This window comes from Triticum urartu, chromosome 7A (genome assembly GCF_056163025.1).
Source record: "Triticum urartu cultivar PI428250 chromosome 7A, HENAU_Tu73, whole genome shotgun sequence".
NCBI classification, from domain to species: domain Eukaryota; kingdom Viridiplantae; phylum Streptophyta; class Magnoliopsida; order Poales; family Poaceae; genus Triticum; species Triticum urartu.
This window is the reverse complement of record NC_141879.1, coordinates 384,193,009-384,217,721: the sequence shown is the minus strand read 5'-3', so window position 1 is coordinate 384,217,721 and position 24,713 is coordinate 384,193,009.

Below are 24,713 nucleotides of genomic sequence, written 5' to 3'. Positions count from 1 at the left end.
TGGAAAATTTTCATCGATAATTTTTGGAGGTTTTGAATTTCCTCTTCCTATTGTCAAGAAGAAATATGATATTCTTATTGTTGGGGACGTGCATATCCCCGTTGAGGTAACCTAGTGTTATTCGAAAATTCTCCGGTTTCATGCAATTCGGAATGAGTTTGTTAACAAGACTTGATCAACCTTGTTAGTGGATTCCTTTTGAAGAACATGAGATGGGTGAATTTAGAAAACACAACTCTCTATACCCTCCTTTTACTTTATGTTTTTATATTAAATAAAGCAAAAATAGTAATTTCTGTCAGTTTTCTGAATTATCCGTGCAATAAAAAATACTTCAAAAATAAAAGTTCTCCAAATGCCCGGAAAATTTAATATGATTTTTTCTGGAATATTTGAGAATATCTTGCACTGAGAGCACATCAAGGGGAGCCAGCACGTGGCCACGAGGGTCGAGGGCGCGCCCTACCCCCTGGGCGCACCCCTTGCCTCGTGGGCCCCTGGTGGCCCCCCTCCACTTATTCCAGCCACTACACACTCCTTCCTCCCAAAAAATCACCAACCAGTTCAAGCACGAGTTCTAGCTCATCATGCTGCCATTTTTGATCTCCTAGCTCAAAGCTCCATTCGCAAAACTGCTTTGGGGGATTGTTCTTTGGTATGTGCTCCTCTAATGATCCAATTAGTTTTTGTTCTAGTGCTTTATTTATTGCAAAGTTTTGCTGCTTAGGTGACCCTGTTCTTGAGCTTTCATGTCAAATTTATGTGGTCAGAAGTAGTTTTAATGCATGATATGGCCTCTAGGCACTTGTAGGAGTAGTTGCTATCAATTTTGTTGAGTTTGGTTCACTTTTCTATACTACTATATAGTGTACGAGTTTTGAATTGTAGCAACAACATCGATCCTGGCCGTTGGTCTCATAAATCTAACAGTTCAAACTCAAAGGATTCGCGGGGACAAGTAGCCCGCAGCTGCATCTGTTGGTTTCTAGAAAAATCATGTCACGACTCCTCTCTTCTCGCCATGTTGCATGTGCCAGTGCGTCAGGCATAGAGCTGAGACAGGGCCCAGTAGTATAGGCATGGGATAAGCAAACATTTTTAGCAGCCTGTATACTGTACATCGGCTAATGGCCACACCTAATTGCATCATTAATCCGTATAAAAATATATTTATAGAACCAACTACACCGAATATAGAGAAGACCAAAGGCCACTAGCCTGGTTAACTATTGTTTTGCCCTTGGACAATTGATCCATCCGATTGATTGATGATTGATCTACATGCGTGTTTGGCTGGACTACTTAGGGCGTTTTTCGCTGCAGCCCAGTGAAATGTAAATGAGACCACCACAATACTGATTTCATTAGCAGAAAATCATCATTTTATAATTCATGGTAATATTTATTTTTGCTCTGAATTCATTGCAAAGTACTATATTTTTCTTTTAATAGAATCATAGGAACAATACTGTTAAGACGTGCATTGCACGTGTATACATACTAGTATTTTAAGTTACTAAAAATTTGAAAAAAAATTCAGAAAAAGATGAAGAGATTTTTGAGGGGCTCATCGAGCCTAAGCTCGAATGATAAACAAAGTGAAAAGAACAACAAGCCCAAGTATAATCTCCCTTGTACTGCGGAGGTTCGGCCGTGTGAATGGCCTTGTGATGATTTCTTGAGAGAAGCCGGGATTCATGAAGATTTTTATTATTTGGCTGAGAATGCAGGCCTCACCGCCTTCCTCGACGACCAACGTGAACAGTATCTCTTACTCACCAATATCTTTGTGCAAAACTTTCATTTCCATGCTAGGAGCTCACCACCTTCGATGGAATTTTATTTATATGATGAGCATAAGGAGATGTCACTTCGTGATTTTTGTTGGGTTTGTTTGATACCTTTTGAGGGCAGCATAGAGGAACCACATTGTGATGATGTGGAGGGATTTATTGATATGATTGCTGTAGGGGAAACGAGGAAAGTTTCCGATGCAAGAATCACCAGCATACATTTTCCTGTTCTACGTTACTTTTCAATATTTGCTAGTAGATACTTAATTAGTCACGAGAACTATGGGAAGCTTAGTGCTCCTGATATTGTTATTTTGTGCCATGCCTTGTTTCAAGATACTACTTTCAGTTTAGGCGCTATTGTTGCTAAACGGTTAAACCTGAACCGTACTAAGGGCCCCGTCCTTGGAGGCATCTTTGCCTCGCACCTAGCTGCACACTTTAACATACCCATCAGGTATTATGAGAAAGAGGAAAAGTTGCTGCCTAATATTTTTCTAGATTATAAGAGCATGGTAGCACATGATTTTATTGTTAAGAATAAGAAGAAGTTGCTTAACTATAGACTGATTTTTGGTAAGAATAACTTTGAGACTATTACCTTGCCTGCTCCCTCTTTGTTTAACATATTTTTAGGCAAGTACCTTGTTTTACCGGAGGACGTTTATGCATACTGGAGTGTGACACCAGCTCCAGAGCCTGAGCCGGAACCACCCCAGGACCCTTATCGACAGTCAGTTTATAAGTGGAATCCGGAGGAGATTGTCAATCAGTGGCACCCAGAGGACACTCCCCCTTACACCGGAGAGGGCCACTTTGATCCTTGGGCATAGACCAACTTAGGCCAAAAGCCTAAGCTTGGGGTGTATGTATTTCTCACCGACATTACATTCATGTTCACACATTCATGCTAGTTGTTGGTACTCATACTTTTTCATTGTATAATCCATGCTAGTTTATTTTCTTTTTTAGCTTTCTTCTTGTGTGCCTTAATAAACCTTAAGAAAAAACAAAAAAAATAGTTGTAGCTTTTAGTTAGTTTACCTTCGATGCCTGTAGTAGTAGTAATTAAAAAGAAAACCCAAAAAGATTTCTTGTTCTTCTTTTGTTTGTTGGGAGCTTTCCCGTGTAAATAGTTTTATTTCTTTTTTTCCTTTGGGGTTGAGAGGAGAAGACCATGATGAAAATGTTGAGCGGCTCTCATATGCATTACTGTTGATCTAACAAAGAGCTCATATTACCTTGTCTTCTCTCTTGAATTGAATTCTTGCAGATTCCAGCTTAGTCCAATGCACGTGCACTATTATTATTATCCACACCGTTCGGTTGTGCAAGTGAAAGGCAATAATGATGATTATATGATGAACTGATTGAGATGAGAAAAGTTGGTATGAACTCGACCTCTCTCGTTTTTTGTAAATATGATTAGTCCATCGTTCCTGATTCAGCTTATTATGAAAGGAACATGTTTGCAGTGACAATTAGAGATTATAGTTGCTTATGCCATGCTTAATTAGCTAGGAGTTTATAATGGTTTACCTTGCGTGCCAACATGCTATTAAAATGGTTGTGATGTGGTATGTGCCGGGGTTTCTGATCCACGGACACCTATGGGACCGGCGGACCGGGTCCCTTTTGGTTCGGCGGGGGGCGGAGGTCGCGCAAAGAGCAGATCGAGGCAAAACACGCGGGCGGTTGGTTGTGCAAAGAGTAAACCGAGGTGAAGCACGCGAGCGATTTACCCAGGTTCGGGCCGCACGGATGCGTAAAACCCTACTCCTGCTTTGTGGTTTGGTATTGATTTCTAGCTCGGGAGCACGGAGTGCTACAGTACTCTCCAGCTGCTAGCGAGACCAAGCGTGTGTGTTGGAATGGCCGTCCCCTCCCTCCGTTGCACTCGGGCCTCCTTTTATATGCTCAAGGGGTTACCGACATAGAGCAACGGAGGTCAAGGGCCAAAATGGAAAGGTGCTGTAGTAGGGGCAGCTAGGTGCTGTAGTAGGCACAGCTACCTGCTACAGTGTTATCGAACCTAACCCTGACGACAGGGGACAAGGGCATTAAATGCCCGTCTGTGTCGCCTAAACAGTACCGAGAGGGACCGCTAGGGACGCCACCGTTTGCCACGATGGTTGTCTTGTCAGCGCCTGCTCGCCACCACGCACCCCTAGCTGCACGGCCTCCCGCCACGTGTGCTCGGGAGAGCGACACGTGGGCGGGTGTGCTGGAGCGCGGGCTCGGAGAGGCGGTTCCCGCGGCAAACTCCTCGCCGCGGTCGTCGTCTTGTCGCACCCGGGAGCTTGTCGCTCACCGGGTCTTGCCGGGGCGCGTAGCGCGCCGCGGCAAGTTCCTTGAAATGCCTTGGATGGCCTTCCCGGCAAGCTCCTCTTGCCGGGGCCTCGAGATGCTTTTGATAGCCTTCCCGGCAAGCTCCTCTTGCCGGGGTCTTGTCTCCTTCCCGGCAAGCTCCTCTTGCCGGGGCCTTGGTTTGGGCACTTCGTTCTTAATTAGTCTTCAAAGTAGCCGCGGAGGGTCTTGGCTGTCACCGGGCAAGCCTTGCCGCAGGGATGCTGCGACTGCCCGTGCACAAGTTCGGGATACTAGGGTACCCCTACTCTAGTACACTGACAGTATGATGGGGTGGTATCCTCCTTTGAACGATTCAAGTGGCTTGACTTGGCACATGTTCACGCATGTAGTTGAAACAAAATCAACATACCCTCTATGATATTTATGTTCATGGTGCATTATATCCTACTCATGCTCGCATTCGGTGTTGATTAATTTTAATGCATGTTCATGACTGTGGTCGCTCTCTAGTTGGTCGCTTCCCAGTCTCTTTCTAGCCTTCACTTGTACTAAGCGGGAATACTGCTTGTGCATCCAACTCCATAAACCCCAAAGTTGTTCCATAGGAGTCTACCATACCTACCTATATACGGTATCTACCTGCCATTCCAAGTAAATTTGTATGTGCCAAACTCTAAACCTTCAAATAAACATTTTGTTTTGTATGCTCGAATAGCTCATGTATCAACTAGGGTTGTCTGTATCCTCCGTGCTAGGCGGGTTATTCTCAAGAGGAGTGGACTCCGATCCTCACTCACGAGAAAATGGCTGGTCATTGGGATGCCCAGTCCCATGCTTTAAGAAAATCAAATCAAAATAATTGCAAACAAAACTCCCCCAGGATTGTTGTTAGTTGGAGGCACCCGTTGTTTCAGGCAAGCCATGGATTGATGCTTGTTGGTAGTGGGGGAGTATAAACTTTACCATTCTACTTGAGAACTGCCTATAATGTGTGTAGCATATAAGATATCGAGATCTCTCGGTTGTTATGTTGACAATGAAAGTATACCGCTCAAAATATTATTCATATCTATTTCTAAACCGAGCTCTCGCACCTCTACAAATCCCTGCTTCCCTCTGGGAAGGGCCTATCCATTTACTTTTATGTTGAGTCATCATCCTCTTATTAATAAGCACCAGTTGGAGAGCACCGCTGCCATTTGCATCCATTATTGTTAGTTTACATTGAGTATGACTGTGACTGGATCTCTTTTAAGATGAATTACAATGTCTAGTCAGTCCTTGATCTTTAAAGGTGCTCTGCATTTATGTTTTGCGGTCACAGAAAGGGCTAGCGAGATACCATCTTGTTATATCATATCATGATTGTTTTGAGAAAGTGTTGTCATCCGAGATTTGTTATTATTGCTCACTAGCTCATTATGCCATTGATATGAGTAAACATGAGACCTAAATCTTAGTTCATAATCTTTGCTGAAAACTTGAATACTAGCTTTACATATTTACAACAACAAGAGCAAACAGAGTGTGTAAAATTTTTTCTTTATCACTTTCAGTTTATCAACTGAATTGCTTGAGGACAAGCAAAGGTTTAAGCTTGGGGGAGTTGATACGTCTCCGTCATATCTACTTTTTCAAACACTTTTGCCCTTGTTTTGGACTCTAACTTGCATGATTTGAATGGAACTAACCCGGACTGACGCTGTTTTCAGCAGAATTGCCATGGTGTTATTTTTGTGCAGAAATAAAAGTTCTTGGAATGACCTGAAAATCAACGGAGATTATTTTTGGAATATATAGAAAATACTGGAAGAAGAATCCATGTCAGTGGGCCCACACGCTGTCCACGAGGGTGGGGCGCGCCTACCCCCCTGGGCGCGCCCCCTTCCTTGTGGGCCCCCTGATGCTCCACCGACCGCAACTCCAACTCCATATATTCATGTTCGGAGAGAAAAAATCAGAGAGAAGGATTCATCGCGTTTTACGATACGGATCCACCGCCAAGCCCTAAACTCTCTCGAGAGGGCTGATCTGGAGTCCGTTCGGGGCTCGAAAGAGGGGAATCCGTCGCCATCGTCATCATCAACCTTCCTCCATCACCAATTTCATGATGCTCACCGCCGTGCGTGAGTAATTCCATCATAGGCTTGCTGGACGGTGATGGGTTGGATGAGATTTATCATGTAATCGAGTTATTTTTGTTAGGGTTTGATCCCTAGTATCCACTATGTTCTGAGATTGACGTTGCTATGACTTTGCTATGCTTAATGCTTGTCACTAAGGCCCGAGTGCCATGATTTCAGAACTGAACCTATTATGTTTTCAACAATATATTAGAATTCTTGATCCTATCTTGCAAGTCTATAGTCACCTATTATGTGTTATGATTCGTTAACCCCGAAGTGACAATAATTGGGATCATTACCGGTGATAACCGTAGTTTGAGGAGTTCATGTATTCACTATGTGTTAATGCTTTGGTCCGGTACTCTATTAAAAGGAGGCCTTAATATCCCTTAGTTTCCAATAGGACCCCGCTACCACAGGAGGGTAGGACAAAAGGTGTCATGCAAGACATTGAGAGGTTCCCACAAAATCAAAGAAAAAGAAAATAAATTATACTAGAAAATGATGAAACGTTGTACTCACATGAACAAGATGAAGAAGACATTGGAAAAGACTAATAACTTATACTAGAAAAAACAAAAGAAAATAACATTAGAAGTGCGAGCAAAAAGAAATGATAATAACATCAAAAGTACATTAATACATCAGTCAAAAAATACTATGGGAAATTTTTACATGCAAGGAAAACAAATTACAGAGCATGTTACTCATATATAACTTTAGGTACAAACAAGGGGACTAACCACATTCCTTTTCCCAGCAGATGATAATTTCCTTTTCAAGCATTTTACTTTTTGAAACAACAAAAAGACACTCATCAACCTAAAAAATGAAAATAACCAAAAACGAAATCAACTACTACAAAGAACGAAAAACACACTTGATTCATATAGAACTTCAAAAAGGGTTTTGTCAAAACCTCCTTCATCACCAGAAAGTTCTTGCAACACAGTGCTAGATACATCCATTTGGGCGACAAGTGATTCTGGGCAGAAGTAGTAACTTTGCGGTATATTACAGTGTAATATAGCACAACTCAGAGTGTAAATTCCAAGGTAAATTATCTCACAATTACAGAGTAAAACAACCTCGAACAATTATAGAGACAAAGCATACAAACTACAATGTAAACCATAGTTAAAATCCACAGTAATATTCTTGGGTATATTACAGTTAGCAAATTACAGTGTAATTGGGGATTATCGGACACGTTACAGTGTAATTCAGTGTTAACATCCACTGCAATTCACGAATAATAAGAAGCATGAAAATTACACAACATTTGCAGACCAACTGTTGAAGAGAATACTGTCAACAACTACCTAATTGGATACACATGTAGAGAAGAACTACACATGCAGAGGGCGAGCCAGACCAATCCCCCGTATATCTGATACACAACAATAACATACTCGACCAAGCTAAAACACTTACAACTACAACAAAAATCACAAACCATGACCCTACCAGATGGTAGAACAACACATGTAGAGGGCAAGCCAGACAAATCAATACAGAGACAATACTACCAGTAGAAATCACAAACCTAACCCTATTAAGATGACCAACATCTAAACAAATTTAGATAAGCGAACAACCTATCAGCGCCTCCACCGATGGAATAAAAATGAGAACACCTTAAACCTAACAGGGGAAGCACAAGCCAGAACAAACACACAAATTCATACATCTGACGCGAGCAGAGAGGCATCCATGGGAAACTACACAAACCACAAGCAGAACCAACGGCAAAATCTACAGAAGAGCAAAAAAACGCATCAAAATACAAATACCAACAATCCACAGATGAAGATCTGGAAGCTACACCAATAGACACAGGGCAAATCGCACGAGAGAAAGGGAGAGACAAGGAACAACCAATTGGAGGAGCCCTGAATCGCACGAAAAAGGGGAAGAGACAGGGAAAATCAAGCTCGAGTAGAGAGGGATCTCGGAAACGGCAAGACCCGATGGAATCGCCTCTTCTCCTGTGCCGCTCTCTGCCTATTGCTCGCCCAAAATGAAATGGAGAAAAAAATCAAAGGGCGGGGGGACAAGAACCATGCCCGAAAACCACAGATCTCAGCGTGAGATTGGACGGATAGAAAATTGAATGAGGGTGAATTGAAAAACATTCATGTGTAAAATAGCAAATCCGTTTAAATATGTTCATATACTATATCTAAGATATTTCAAAGCAAATTACATGAAAATTGCATATGAACCCATAGTTTTTGTTATATTTGTGAAATACGTACATATTTGTACATAAAAAAGAGCATACTCAAAACATGGTATACAATACGTAAAAATTAGTATATATACTACCTAATCATTGTTATATACTACATACTACATGTACATACTCTTGGTTTCGATAGATACTACATACAACAAGTGGTGGTAACTACCACTGCTTGTAGGAAACATTTGTTGATAGAGGCGAGGATCCCGATCTTTCGATGAGATGATAACTATTGATTTGGTGGAGTTGACTTTGTCGATCCGACTACAAACATGCACGACGTTGCGCCTTAGCAATCGCTAAACCAATCTCCCGAGGTTACTGACGATGCTGGAAGCATGATTAGCCTGACCACGAAGGTCTATTCCTGCACGCAATCGAAGAACAAGCAAGAATATGATAATGCAATCTGAATATTGCGAATATAGATGAAGTTTTGATAAAGGTGGGGATCTGAAAGCGGTCTTGGTCTGGTCGTTGGACACAAACGAAGTACACGAAGTTGCAATGGCTAACTTTTAACTAAACAAATCCCCAGGAAAAAGCTACTAGATGATCTACTTATATAGGAGCAAGGGGTGGCGGCCAAGGAGGTGGAAGGACGTCCCAAGGCAGCCTAAAACTAACCCTAGATCATACAAGGCTCATGGGCCCAAGTGGAGGTGGTGCAACACCTTTGTACTTGTTGTTTGACTCGGATTCTGTGCAGCATCAGATTGTTTCGTCGATATCTCAATGCTCCGGTCGAATTTGATGGTGATTCCAATTGGGTTGGAAAGAGCACGAAATCTACTTTCCAAGAAAAAAAGAATCACCCAATTCGGAGTCCGTATGAAAAAGTTGTTGATGTTTTGAGTCAGGTAAGTCTGTGCAGTCCGAATCTGAATCCAGAATGTGAGAGACTTGAACTCTTATCTTCTCTTGGCCCAAAAGTGACGTGAGAGGACCTTTTGAAAAGAACCTAAACTTCTCCTTTTCCCATATCTTCATATGTGGATTGTACAAATGTCTCATACACCTGCAATTAGACAAAACACAAAAGTGTGTGGAGTATTTTTGTTCTGGATAACATAAATAGATTATTGAATAGTTTGCACTAGAAATTACCTGACAAATATGCATATATGCAATATTTTTGGTCGTATCCAAGGTAGTCATGTCCTCATCATCCCCCCCTTCTTGAAAACAAAGCCGTCCTCGGCGTTGCTTAATCTGAAATGTGGCTAACAAAAGAGACATGGTGTACATGTTGTATATGTCATCGATTTTTACTTCCCTTGATTTTTGCATGTATGACACATGTATACATGAGTAACTTTCATAGTTCATAAAATCTAAAGCCAAAAAATTATCAAAAGAAGTAGAAGGCATGAAAATATTGCAACTCAGTTTGCACATATAAGTGAAGCTCTTATTCATTTCAAAAGATTGACAATGTTCATCATTAAAACAATCCCAACATTGGTGAATAAACCTTACTTGCATCAAATTTACATGCTACAACATGCTTAAATAAGCAAACATGCAATAAGTCATTGGACATAGAATCATCACCAAGATTAGATGTCATATCAAAATGATTAAACATTGGTTCTTTTGCATCAACAGTTAATTCAATGGGTGCATTCAAAATTGTTGGTATTTCAGTTATTTGATCACATGGCGCATTCATGACAGTAACAAGATTCTCTAAAAATAGGTGGTGTGCTCAAATCAACAAGTAACTCAACACATGAAGCATTCAAGTTAACTAGGCATGCATCATTCTCATGTGAAGTTATATCATCAATACCTGTATTGTTACCTTGTCGCAAAGACGTAGCTGATGTAGGTACGGACGTTGACAATGTACCATACTCTTGAGATGATGTTGCGCTCACAATCCAAGGTGGGGCTGCTCTATTAGGCGCAATGGTGGAGGAACCAACCGGCGGTGGTGAGCATGAACTGGAATAGTAGTTGTTGTAGTCACCCAATGCATCCTCCTATATCTGTCTCTCAAAGGTACAAGTGCGAACATACATACCAGTAATGCAACGAGGAATATATTGAAACCTTGCACGGATATCATGGTTCAAACCACCAAAAAATCTATTCATTGTATCATCCTCAGATTCTTCCATGTCACAATTGTAACATCCTAAAATTCTAAATTTTGGAATGTTATGATAAATAGATAGATTTAAATTGATTGTTTGTTTGTTGTGTGATTGATTGACTGAAAGTGAGTGAATTCGAAACTTTCAGAAAGTTAAATGAGAGGGAATAAAAGGACTTTCCCAAACTTTCATTTTTTCTTTTATGATCTTCGTGAATTTAAATTATATTCAAATACAAAACCCTAAAGAGAAGATGACATGACTTCTTCCATTGAACTAAATGAAAAGGGCATTTGAAAATATTTTAATTTCATTTGGAACTATTTCCAATTCAGAAACTTTATGCAACTCAATGATTTTCATGAGTGAAGATAAAATGACTTCTTCAAATAATATGAAATATGAGTTGGAAGTTTCAAAGAAACCAAATTTAAAGTCCTTTTGAAATTATTTTCAATTTGGACTTATTTGGGCTTTATTCAAATTATTTTTCTCCAAAAATAAAATACACAGAAATTAGGGTAAAATGATTCCCTACATCAAAAAATTGGAGAGAGATAATTTTGTAACCATTTTTGTATTTTTAAAATCATTTTTATGAGGTTTTATTGCAACAGTAGCACTCTTTGCTTTATTTGAATTTTTTTGTGGATTTTATTTGACGCTAGAAAATTGTTGATGTTGTAGAAAATATTTTTCTAAAAATTTTGATATATAATATGCCTATATATAATTTTATTTTATTTTTGTTATTCGGTTTTTCTTCTGTTTCTATTTTTAAAAAATAACTCTACATGCGGCCCATAATTATTTACCGCCCACACGCGTAGCATAGTGGCAGCGGGCGCCTCATCTTTTATTCTCTTAAATGGGCCAGGCCCAGCCAGCCTTTTTAGTTTTTTTTACTTAGGCCTGATTTTGTTAAAAAAGCATCAGCTACGTGGCCAACCGAACCGCCTTACGCGTTTAGGCCCATGCGACGCGCTTTCTCTGTTTCGTTTTCTTTCCATCTACGTACGTATATGTTTAGTCCCACATTGCCTAGCATTTGACCCCTAAATCTCTTTTCTACCTATAAATATAGACCCATAGAGCCTCCAAAAATCATTCGATTCGGGCTAAATCAATATTTTGGTTTGACTAGATTCATTTAAAAAATATATTTTTTCTCCTCTTCAGCGCGACTTCTGGAAGTTGTCTCTTCTCTCCGAAGTCGTCTTTTCTCTACCTTATAAAGGTATCTTTCTCCATTTTTTTATTCTTCCATAGTTTATTATTTCTAGACTAGTACGGTAGAATAATTATATTATCAATTAGTCTATGTATTTATACATTGGACCTAGAATTTTTTTAGCCGTAGCTATTTTTCTTCCGTAAAATAGCTTAGCCCTGATTTTTCAAATAGCCATAACTTTTTACTCATTCATCCAAATTAGATGAAATCAACGCCTATAGTTTTATCTTGTTTTCACCTATCCAGTGAACCTCTCACATCAACTTTTTGAAATTTTCAAATTTGTTCAGATTCATATTCAAACTTCTTTTGATCATAACTTGAGTTTTATAACTCCAATTTAATTGATTCTTTTTGCAAATCGAAGCTCTTGACCTAAACTTTCTGATAAGGCCAAATTCACATAATTTTGGTACTGTTAGAAATTGTTTTATGTTGCAAGAGTTATTTTCTTGGTTTTGATGTTTTCCGAACTGTCTTCTTCGTTCTTCCCGATCTTTTGAGTGATTGCTAATGTGTGGTTACTATTGCTTGCTCATGATAGATGGAACGTAGTGTGACGAGTAGAACTATCAGGAGTTATGAGTGTGAATCGTCTTCATCAACCGTACAAGGCAAGTTCACACTTTGATCATATCCCTTTCGTACCCAATTTTTATGCATTAGTTTCAACCTTCAAACGTTGCATGAGTAGGATTGATAACATGTGGGTATTGGGAATTGTTGATGAGGTAGGAACCTATTGTCCTGCATTCAAACCTTGGGAGTTACTACTACGTTATGATTATACTGTTCTGCTGTGCTCATAGACGTGGGTTGGGTTTGAGTGTATTCATGACAGATGTGAGTATTCTTAATTAATGGTTAACTTAAGGTGGCAACTTAAATACACATCTGGGTGTATTGAGGCACCTGGGGAATCCAGTGATTGCCTGTATTTTTGGAAATCCTGGGGTACCGTGTGATTCTCCTATGGACTGCCACCCAGGCTCAACGGGATCATGAGATTATTCATGCTAGAAACTTCCGTGTGCAGCCACAAGCTATTATGGGCTCTAGCATAGTTGATTAAGTAGTGTGAACTCTTAAAGTGATAGACTAGCAGATGCAGGGGATGTAGGTGGTACTGTCTACCCATCATAAGGTGCTAACGCTTCTGAAAGACTGTGTCTCGGTCATCTGTTTCTCAAACACCATGTAGTGCGAGAAATCCAACGGAGGAGATCGAGTCTTGTGGGGAAAAGTGCGCAAACCTCTGCAGAGTGTACACACTAATCATGGTTAGCCGTGTCCCTGGTTATGGACATCTTGAGTATGTGGTTCTTGGATTATCATGTTGATCTCATCACTCTAAATTAATTTTGTTGGGTTATTAATTACCTTTTAATTGGGATTGAGATGGGCTTTACCGTTCTCAATGTTTTCAACCAACTTTGTAGTTAAATAAAATGAATTCCTTTGCAGTGGGGAAATATTGGCTTTTCGCAAAAACATGTTAACCATAGAGCCTCCACCAGCCAAATGTGCATGTAGTGATAGCTATTATTCATCATTATTCTATGGTGTGAATTTGTCAGTACATTCAATGTACTGACCCTTTGTGGCTGCAACGTCTCATGTTGCAGGATTCTTACGACGAGTAAGTGATACGTTAGGGTTACGATTTCTACACTCAACTTTTCCGTTGGTGTTGATGGGAATCCACAACCTTGTCGTTACTTCCGCTATTTTTGGATTGAGGTAATAGTATTGACGTTATTTTATACATGTGATTTACCTCTGTTATAAATCCTCGAGTACTGTGTGTGTCAGCATACTGATCCAGGGATGACACTTAAGCATAGAGACTGACCGTTTGAGGTCGGGTCGCTACAAGATGTTATCAGAGCACATGTTGACTGTAGGACGTGACCCCTAGAAACTGGCAAGCCCATAGGAAAAAAATTATCTACAACTTTATTTTCGAAAAAGATCTTTTACCTCTCTTCTCTTCCGAGCTTATTCAAATATACCTTTTTAGTGAGACCATACCCCCTTTTCCCCTTTTGACCACACGGAGATTCTGCTGATGAGACCAGTCCAAGAAGTACAAGATATCGAACAATTAGACCACTTCAGAATGAAAAGGATTTTACCGTGCATTAGAAGAATGGAAACTACAACGGTTGAAGACTCCGAAGACTAGGAGAATTTGAAGGTTCTAAAGAATTCCCAGAGTGAAGTGACTTGGAAGGCTCTGAATAGGATCCGCTTAAGTTACCCTCGTGCCCTTCTGAATTTCTTTACCAAAGAACCCCTGGCTTACATATTTTAGATGAAGAGCTTCACCCTGAACCAAAGACAACCCTACGAACACTTTTCCTATGATCCAGCCTTATGGAATTTGTCAGACTATTGAAGTTGCCGAATACCTGAGATGAAGGCGTATTGGAAAATGATTAGAACATGGAGAGTAAAAAATCGAAGTTTTTGTCAAGAAAACCCTAAGGCAAAGATATCAATTATGGAAGATAGCTCATGGCAATAACATGGGCATAGACACGGCTAACCAGGGTGTTATCGTCCACGGTAGAAGGCTGATGGAGCATCAGTTAGCAAAGGATGCAGCTTTAACCTTAGCTGGTGCATCGCCAGGATCTGGAGTATTACATGAAGAATTTTAGGTGGGCCCTTAGGAAATCATATTTGACAAGGAGGCAATTCGTGAAGAAATCTGGAACCAAAAATTGAAAATAGCCAAGCTGGAGGAGCAAAACCTCGTGATACAGGAGATTCATCAGGAACTGAAGGACAGTAGCACCATGGCTCATGCCAAGGATGTTGAAACCCCGAAGTTTGGAACACAACTCCAGAAATATTAAAGGATGTCACGAGAGACTTCCCGTCAACAAAGATGATCTGGCTAAAGAACTTGAGAAGGTCAAGCACGATCGGAAGAAGCCATCGGAGACATGAACAAGACTTGAAGAGTTTGGCGACATTGAAGATTTGTTGACCTTTATAAGCCCAAACCCCTATTATATACATGTGTTAGATGCGGCAATTGTGAGCTGTCACTTGTTTGATGTTTTTCTGACAGCCACAATTAAAAGCTGTCTTTTCAAAACTTTTGTTTGTATTGTGTGCATCCCTCTCTATCTCTCTCATCTCACCCCAAAACCCACGGACCCAATAGAGGATGAATGGAGATGAGCTTGTATTTTCTGAACCGATGAGTAAATTGGAGATAGACCGATGGATTTAGAACAAGGAAGATCACATGAAGAATAACCCTATAGTCGGAAAGGATATGACCCAGCATGCTCTTTCGTGCTTTGAAAGAGGTACTGCTACTTGGTGGAGGATGTACCAAACCATCAATGGATGGCAAGGAGTAACCACTTGGAAAGAATTTAAGTTGACTTTGCCTAAGTCTCGGTTTGTGTCCCGGAAATTGAAGCCTGATGTAAGTGATATGAAGAAACCTTGTGCATGCAAGCTCTGTGGAGAAATAGGACACAAGCATAGAGAACACAAGGGATGAATGCCCTAATTGTGAAGGAAGTCACCCAGCTGAAGAATGCCCAACTAGGCAGAATACTTGTTTCTTGTGTGAAGGGACTACCCACTACCCTGCTAAGTGTCACATTTACCTCGTGGTTCAAAGAACCATCCAACAGAAGAAAGAAGCAATGAAAGGAGCCCTCATGGAAATTTTAGAAGAACCTATGGTGAAGAAAGAGGTGGAGGACACACCCGAAGAAGATCAAATTCAACCTTGCACCAAGTCATGCTATTCATGTGGAGAAGAAGGACACATCTCCCAGAATTGTATGAATGGGGATCTAGTAGAATTCCCAACAGAGGAAGTAGAGTATGACCCACAGGAAATAGAGGCCCTGATTGGAACAAAAAATTCTAGGAAGAGAAGTAGATTGGATACCAGGAAGGACCTGAGTCATATCACCTGTTTCAGGTGCAAGGAGTCAGGGCACTATTTCAGCAGTTGCCCAAAAAGGAAGCCGAGGACCCAAGGAGGCTATGTAAACAAAAAGGAAACCTTGAGACTTGTCAGAAGTAATATGTTTCCATTGTAATGAAGCAGGGCACTTTGCCAGAGATTGTCCCAAGGAGAAGGAGACTTGTGATAATTAGTTGTGTTTGTGATAAGTATAGTAGTAGTAGTGAGAACATTTTCTTGTATATTGAGGTGTTGAGTTGAGGCATGTAATGGAAATGCAGGAGATTGTAAGAATTTGAGAATCAATAAAGTTAGCATCGTTGGTACTGATTTGGATTTTATGAGTAGTTACTCCATGAAGAAAGATGTTGACCATTTTCGAGGATATGAGAAATATGGTCTATGGAAGAAGTTGTGCATTTTAAGGGTGGTAGTACCCTGTGAGGACACTTGACCCTTGAAAGGATAATGATATGCCATGGAGTGGACTTTGGACAAAATAAGTAAGAGTTTTAACTCAATATGTGGGATACCCCAAGAATATGAGGGGATGAAGTATAATTGGATATAGAGGAGGTATAATGTTGTTAATATGGAGCAATTGTAACTCCATGATGAGTCTGAGTAATCACGTCTGAGTTTGGTACAAATAGAAGGAAGAGAGAAAGTACAATTGGATGGATTTAAGAATGCTAGGAAGCTGGATGTTGGATTAATGATTAGTTGCCCTGATGATGAGTTCAATGGTTTACAAGTAATGAGATGGGCCATAACCCACAGGCCCCAGGACCGGCCAAGAAGCAAGCACCCTCTTGCTGAAGGAAAAACCCTGGAAGAGAGTATGACCTTACCCACCGACGATTTTATAGGAGTAACGCGAAACCTGAGAGTTGTGAAGGAACGATAGATGTTTGTTTGGCTTGCAGAATCCATGGATTTATCCGAACTTAGTTCATCGACAAGATAAATTCTGCAATGCTGGTGAGGATGACCGAGTGCTAGAATGCGAGATTCGCTAAACCATATACAAGGTAATGATTTGGGTGCAGGATGGATTGATCACCATACCGACTTACTCTTATTATTCGCCTTGCTATGTGGGATGGAAAATCTGAGTGACTTGCCTATAGTTGAGAGACGACGATCAAAACCTTGTTTAAACCTTAGAATGGTATAGGTATTTTCCCTTCTACAACGCAGTTGTTGCCAACCTTAGGTCATATGGTGAGGTTCAACCCAGACCCATTTCCTGCAGGAGAAACCATAAATTGTTGACCACCATGAGATATCGATAGTTGTTTAGTATTGACGCTAGACCCGTCAGCTCAGAAGACCCAGTCTCGGAATAACATTACCAAGATGAAAGGACAAAAGGATTGAGGAAAAGGTTATGCTGCTACCGGAAGGTCCCAGGGAAGGAATTATCCTGAAGATCTAAGAAGACCGACACTGCCAAGAATAAGGATGGAGTATATGAATTTTGATGGAACCGTAACCATGTTTCTAAGGGTGGTAGCACCCCAGACCCCCATGATGGTCGATGGATTTTGAGAAGACCCCCGAACCTAACCTATTTCTTTCTAGCCTCTCCGAATCTCGAGGACGAGATTCATTTTAAGGGCGGTAGGTTTGTAACATCCCAAAATTCTAAATTTTGGAATGTTATAATAAATAGATAGATTTAAATTGATTGTTTGTTTGTTGTGTGATTGATTGATTGAAAGTGAGTGAATTCAAAACTTTTTGAAAGTTAAATGAGAGGGAATAAAAGGACTTTCCCAAACTTTCATTTTTGCTTTTATGATCTCCGTGAATTCAAATTATTTTCAAATACAAAACCCTAGAGAGAACATGACATGACTTCTTCCATTGAATTAAATGAAAAGGGCATTTGAAAATATTTGAATTTCATTTGGAACTATTTCCACTTCAGAAACTTTATGCAACTCAATGATTTTCACGAGTGAAGATAAAATGACTTCTTCAAATAATATGAAATATGAGTTGGAAGTTTCAAAGAAACCAAATTTAAAGTCCTTTTGAAATTATTTTCAATTTGGACTTATTTGGGCTTTATTCAAATTATTTTTCTCCAAAAATAAAATACACAGAAATTAGGGTAAAATGATTCCCTACATCAAAAAATTGGAGAGAGATAATTTTGTAACCATTTTGGTATTTTTAAAATGATTTTTATGAGGTTTTATTGCAACAGTAGCACTCTTTGCTTTATTTGAATTTTTTGTGGATTTTATTTGACGCTAGAAAAATGTTGATGTTGTAGAAAATATTTTTCTGAAAATTTTGAGATATAATATGCCTATATATAATTTCATTTTATTTTCGTTATTCGGTTTTCCTTCTGTTTCTATTTTTAAAAAATAACTCTACATGCGGCCCATAATTATTTACCGCCCACATGTGTAGCATAGTGGCAGCGGGAGCCTCATCTTTTTTTCTCTTAAATGGGCCAGGCCCAGCCAGCTTTTTTAGTTTTTTTACTTAGGCCGGATTTTGTTAAAAAAACATAGGCTGCATGGCCAGCCGAATCGCCTTACGCGTTTAGGCCCATGCGACGCGCCTTCAGTGTTTCGTTTTCTTTTCATCTACGTACGTATATGTTTAGTCCCACATTGCCTAGATTTTAACCCCTAAATCTCTTTTCCACCTATAAATATAGACCCGTAGAGCCTCCAAAAATAATCTGATTCGGGTTAAATCAATATTTTGGTTTGACTAGATTCATTTAAAAAAATATGTTTTCTCCTCTCCGGCGCGACTTCTGAAAGTTGTCTCTTCTCTCCGAAGTCGTCTTTTCTCTACCTTATAAAGGTATCTTTCTCCATTTTTTTATTCTTCCGTAGTTTATTATTTCTATACTAGTATGGTAGAATAATTAGATTATCAATTAGTGTATGTATTTATACATTGGACCTAGAATTTTTTTAGCCGTAGCTATTTTTATTCCGTAAAACAGTTTAGCCCTGATTTTTCAAATAGTCATAACTTTTTAGTCGTTCATCCAAATTAGATGAAACCATCGCCTATAGTTTTATATTGTTTTCACCTATCAGGTGAACATGTCACATCAACATTTTGAAATTTTCAAATTTTGAAATTTGTTTAGATTCATATTCAAACTTCTTTTGATCATAACTTGAGTTTTATAACTCCAATTTAATTGATTCTTTTTGCAAATTGAAGCTTTTGACATAAACTTTCTGATAAGGCCAAATTCACATAATTTTGGTACTGTTAGAAATTGTTTTATGTTGCAAGAGTTATTTTCTTGGTTTTGATGTTTTCTGAACTGTCTTCTTCGTTCTTTCCGATCTTTTGAGTGATTGCTAATGTGTGGTTACTATTGCTTGCTCATGATAGATTGAACGGAGTGTGACGAGTAGAACTATCAGGAGTTATGAGTGTGAATCGTCTTCATCAACCATACAAGGCAAGTTCACACTTTGATCATATCCCTTCGTACCCAATTTTTATGCATTAGTTTCAACCTTCAAACATTGCATGAGTAGGATTGATAACATGTGGGTATTGGGAAGTAGTTGATGAGGTAGGAACCTATTGTCCTGCATTCAAACCTTGGGAGTTACTACTACGTTATGATTATACTGTTCTGCTGTGCTCATAGACGTGGATTGGGTTTGAGTGTATTCATGACAGATGTGAGTATTCTTAATTAATGGTTAACTTAAGGTGGCAACTTAAATACACATCTGGGTGGATTGAGGCACCTAGGGAATCCAGTGATTGCATGTATTTTTGGAAATCCTGGGGTACCGTGTGATTCTCCTATGGACTGCCACCCAGGCTCAACGGGATCATGAGATTATTCATGCTAGAAACTTCCGTGTGCAGCCACAAGCTATTATGGGCTCTAGCATAGTTGATTAAGTAGTGTGAACTCTTAAAGAGGTAGACTAGAAGATGTACGGGATGTAGGTGGTACTATCTACCCATTGTAAGGTGCTAACGCTTCTGAAAGACTGTGTCTCGGTCATCCGTTTCTCAAACACCATGTAGTGCGAGAAATCCAACGGAGGAGATCGAGTCTTGTGGGGAAAAGTGCGCAAACCTCTGCAGGGTGTACAAACTAATCATGGTTAGCCGTGTCCCCGTTTATGGACATCTTGAGTATCTGGTTCTTGGATTATCATGTTGATCTCATCACTCCAAATTAATTTTGTTGGGTTATTAATTACCTTTTAATTGAGATTGAGATGGGCTTTACCGTTCTCAATGTTTTCAACCAACTTTGTAGTTAAATAAAATGAATTCCTTTGCAGTAGGGAAATATTGGCTTTTCGCAAAAACATGTTAACCATAGAGCCTCCACCAGCCAAATGTGCATGTAGTGATAGCTATTATTCATCATTATCCTATGGTGTGAATTTGCCAGTACATTCAATGTACTGACCCTTTGTGGCTGCAACGTCTCATGTTGCAGGATTCTTACGAAGAGTAAGTGATACGTTAGGGTTACGATTTCTACACTCAACTTTGCCATTGGTGTTGATGGGAATCCACAACCTTGTCGTTACTTCCGCTATTTTTGGATTGAGGTAATAGTATTTATGTTATTTTATACATGTGATTTACCTCTGTTATAAATCCTCGAGTACTGTGTGTGTCAACATACCGATCCAGGGATGACACTTAAGCAGAGAGACTTGACCGTCTGAGGTCGGGTCGCTACAACAATGATGCATAAAAGATTTGAACTCTTGGTAGTAAGCATGAACAGTGTTGTTGCCTTGTTTAAATTGTTCAAATTTTCGAAGCAATTCACGACGATAGTAAGGAGGGAAAAATTGTTTTCTCATTACATATTTCAAATCTTTCCAAGTTGTGGGTTGGTTATCAATGTTTTTCTTACAATGCACACTCCACCAAACAGAAGCAAAACCAGTAAATTCCCTAGTGGTAGCTCATACTCTCTCAAGTTCAGAAAAATCATGGTGAGTAAAGACTTTTTCTACTTCAAGCTCCCAGGCTAGATAAATAGCAGGATTAAATCTACCCTCAAATGACGGTAAAGAGATAAATTGACCATGTGCATGTGTTTGTTGTCCCAACTCTTGTGATGGTGAAGATGTGTCCGTCGCCCAAGAACTTCTATCTCCGAAACCTGTCATGATTAGTAGAAACAAGAAACAAAATTCAAGAATAATGTTCCTATGAACTACTAGGATGTGGTTGTAAAGTTCTCACAGTAAAGCAAATATCAATATCTTACAAGTTCTTATCATGCGGCAGGTGGTGACAGCCAACAAGCGGTGTCCAATAGCTCTGAAGATTGTGTAAAGCGATTGCCAGGGGAATGTACGTATACACGGTGTAGAAATATGTGGAGCTGGGTTGGTTATATATGGTAGCAAAAGATTAGCAATAATCAATTCAGAGATGCAATGTTGAATAAACGCTCAACGACGGTACTGTGCTGGTCCTAGGCTAGACCGGACTAGAGACGCGAGCCTAGAGCACTAATGAGGTCACGCCATAGCACAACTAGCATCAATAAAAGATATGAAGTAGCTCTGGACAGCAAAATATAAGTGAAGATCACAATAGCCGTAAAGATAATGATGTGAAACAACAGCCAAGCAGGATATATCAACAACTTTCCCTTCAACTTTCCTCTGCAAAAGTTAGCGCCAATTTTTTGATAATTTTTTTCAAGAATGGTATTGACTCAAGCTTTCAAACACAAAAGGAATCACTCAATTCCGAATTGATATGAGGAGTCAAAAAATTCTAAAACTGGCCTGAAAAACTGGAATAAGTTGTGTTCATGAACTTCGGAGGGCAAAAATACCTATTTAGAAGCCGATTTTGAGGTGCCAAATATTGAAATAGCTTCTGCAATTATTTAGATGCGCCTCGTCGCTAGCTTTCATTTGAGTACTTGCGGAGCCAAAATGGACTTCGTATGAGGAAGTTATGCCTGTTTTACTGAACAATGCACAAAACAGATTCCAATCCGAGTTCAACTACAAGATTGAGTCTAGATAGATCCGAATTTTGATTTTTTTTTCTTCTCTCTTTTTTTCCTCACACTTTTTTATTTTTCTTTCTCTTTTTTTCTCTGACTTTTTCTTTATTCTTTTGCCTCTTGTTTTTTTCTCTGCCTTTTTTTTCTGTCTTTTTTCTTTCTCCCTCTTTCCAAGACAAACTAGATAAGATGTAGATTGGATCTAGACAAGATGTGAACGACCTCAACTATGATTATGACAATGAACGATGGGTAGCACGTGGTGGAAATTGATGGATGGGTGGTGGACAGCGGAAGGGATAATGATGCAGCGGCGACGTGACTAATAGGAATAGAACTCGAAACTCTAAACGAACTAGAGACTAAGACCAGCAACTCGACACGACGATGCAACCGATAATTCAACTATGCAAGCAATGAAAATTAAAATTGCAAAGGCTCAGACTGGCTTGTACAAAGGATGAATAGATCTAACTTATTTTTGTGGCTTTTTCTTGGACAATAGGTAAGAAAATAAATCTAATCTAGCAAAAACTGGAAATTCTCACCGAGCAACCTGAAAACTGATACCACTTGATAGAGGCGAGGGTCCCGATCTTTCGATGAGATGATAACTATCTATTTGGTGGAGTTGACTTTGACGATCCGACTACAAACATGCACGACGTTGTGCCTTAGCAATCGCTAAACCAATCTCCCGAGGTTACTAACGATGCTGGAAGCACGATCAGCCTGACCACGAAGGTCTATTCCTGCACGCAATCAAAGAACAAGCAAGAATATGATAATGCAATCTGAATATTGCGAATATAGATGAGGTATTGATAAAGGTGGGGATCCGAAAGCGGTCTTGGTCTTGTCGTTGGACACAAACGAAGTACACGAAGTTGCAATGGCTAACTTTTAACTAAACAAATCCCCAGGAAAAAGCTGCTAGATGGATCTACTTATATAGGAGCAAGGGGTGGCGGCCAAGGAGGTGGAAGGATGTCCCAAGGCAGCCTAAAACTAACCCTAGGTCGTACAAGGCTCATGGGCCCAAGTGGAGGTGGTGCAACACCTTTGGACTTGTTGTTTGACTCGGATTCTGCTGCAGTGTCAGATTGTTTCGTCGATATCTTAGTGCTCAGGACGAATTTGAAGGTGATTCCAATTGGGTTGGGAAGAGCACGAAATCTACTTTCCAACAAAAAAATGAATCACCCAATTCGGAGTCCGTATGAAAAAAGTTGTTGATCTTTTGAGTCAGGTATGTCTGTGAAGTCCGAATCTGAATCCAGAACATGAGAGACTTGGACTCTATCTTCTCTTGGCCCAAAATTGACGTGAGAGGACTTTTTGAATAGAACCTAAACTTCTCCTTTTCCCATATCTTCATATGTGGAGTGTACAAATGTCCCATACACCTGCAATTAGACAAAACACAAAAGTGTGTGAAGTATTTTTGTTCTGCATAACATAAATAGATTATTGAATAGTTTGCACTAGAAATCTCCTGACAAATATGCATGTATGCAATATTTTTGGTCGTATCCAAGGTAGTCATGTCCTCATCATTTGTCCTATATATATTCTGATCCTGGGATCAGAATAGTTATTTGGATCACGGTGCATCCTATATAGGGCCGATTAATGATGACCCACAAGTGTAGGGGATCTATCGTAGCCTTTTCGATAAGTAAGCGTGTCGAACCCAACGAGGAGAAGAAGGAAATGATAAGAAGTTTTCAGTATGGTATTCTCTGCAAGCACTGAAATTATCGGTAACAGATAGTTTTGTGATAAGGCAATTAGTAACGAATAGCAAGTAATAAAAGTAAATAAGGTGCAGCAAGATGGCCCAATCCTTTTTGTAGCAAAGGACAAGCCTGGGCAAACTCTTATATGAAGGAAAACGCTCCCGAGGACACATGGGAATTATCGTCAAGCTTGTTTTCCTCACATTCATATGATTCACGTTCGGTACTTTGATAATTTGATATGTGGGTAGACCGGTGCTTGGGTACTGTCCTTACTTTGAAAAGCATCCCACTTATGATTAACCCCTATTGCAAGCATCCGCAACTACAACAGAAGTATTAAGGTAAACCTAACCATAGCATGAAACATATGGATCCAAATCAGCCCCTTACGAAGCAACACATAAACTAGGGTTTAAGCTTCTGTCACTCTAGCAACCCATCATCTAGTTATTACTTCCCAATGCATCCCTCTAGGCCCAAACAATGGTGAAGTGTCATGTAGTCGACGTTCACATGACACCACTAGAGGGATGACAACATACATCTCATCAAAATATCAAACGAATACCAAATTCACATGACTACTTATAGCAAGACTTCTCCCATGTCCTCAGGAACAAACGTAACTACTCACAAAGCATATTCATGTTCATAATCAAAGGGGTATTAATATGCATAATGGATCTGAACATATGATCTTCCACCAAGTAAACCTACTAGCATCAACTACTAGGAGTAATCAACACTACTAGCAACACACAGGTACAAATCTGAGGTTTGGATACAAAGATTGGATACAAGAGATGAACTATGGTTTGAGATGAGATGGTGCTGGTGAAGATGTTGATGGAGATTGGCCCCCTCCCGATGAGAGGATCGTTGGTGATGACGATGGTGATGATTTCCCCCTCCCAGAGGGAAGTTTCCTCGGTAGAACAGTTTCGCCGGAGCCCTGGATTGGTTCCACCTCGTGGCGGCGGAGTTTCGTCCCGTGAGCTAGCTTATGATTTTTTCCTCGACGAAAGACTCCATATAGACAAAGATGGGCATCGGAGGGCCAGCAGGGGGCCCACAAGGCAGGGGGCGCGCCCCCACCCTCATGGACGGTGGGTGGCCCCCCTCTGGTACTTCTTTCGCCCAATATTTTTTATATATTTAGAAACGTGCTCCCGTGAAGTTTCAGGACTTTTGGAGATGTGTAGAATAGGTCTATAATA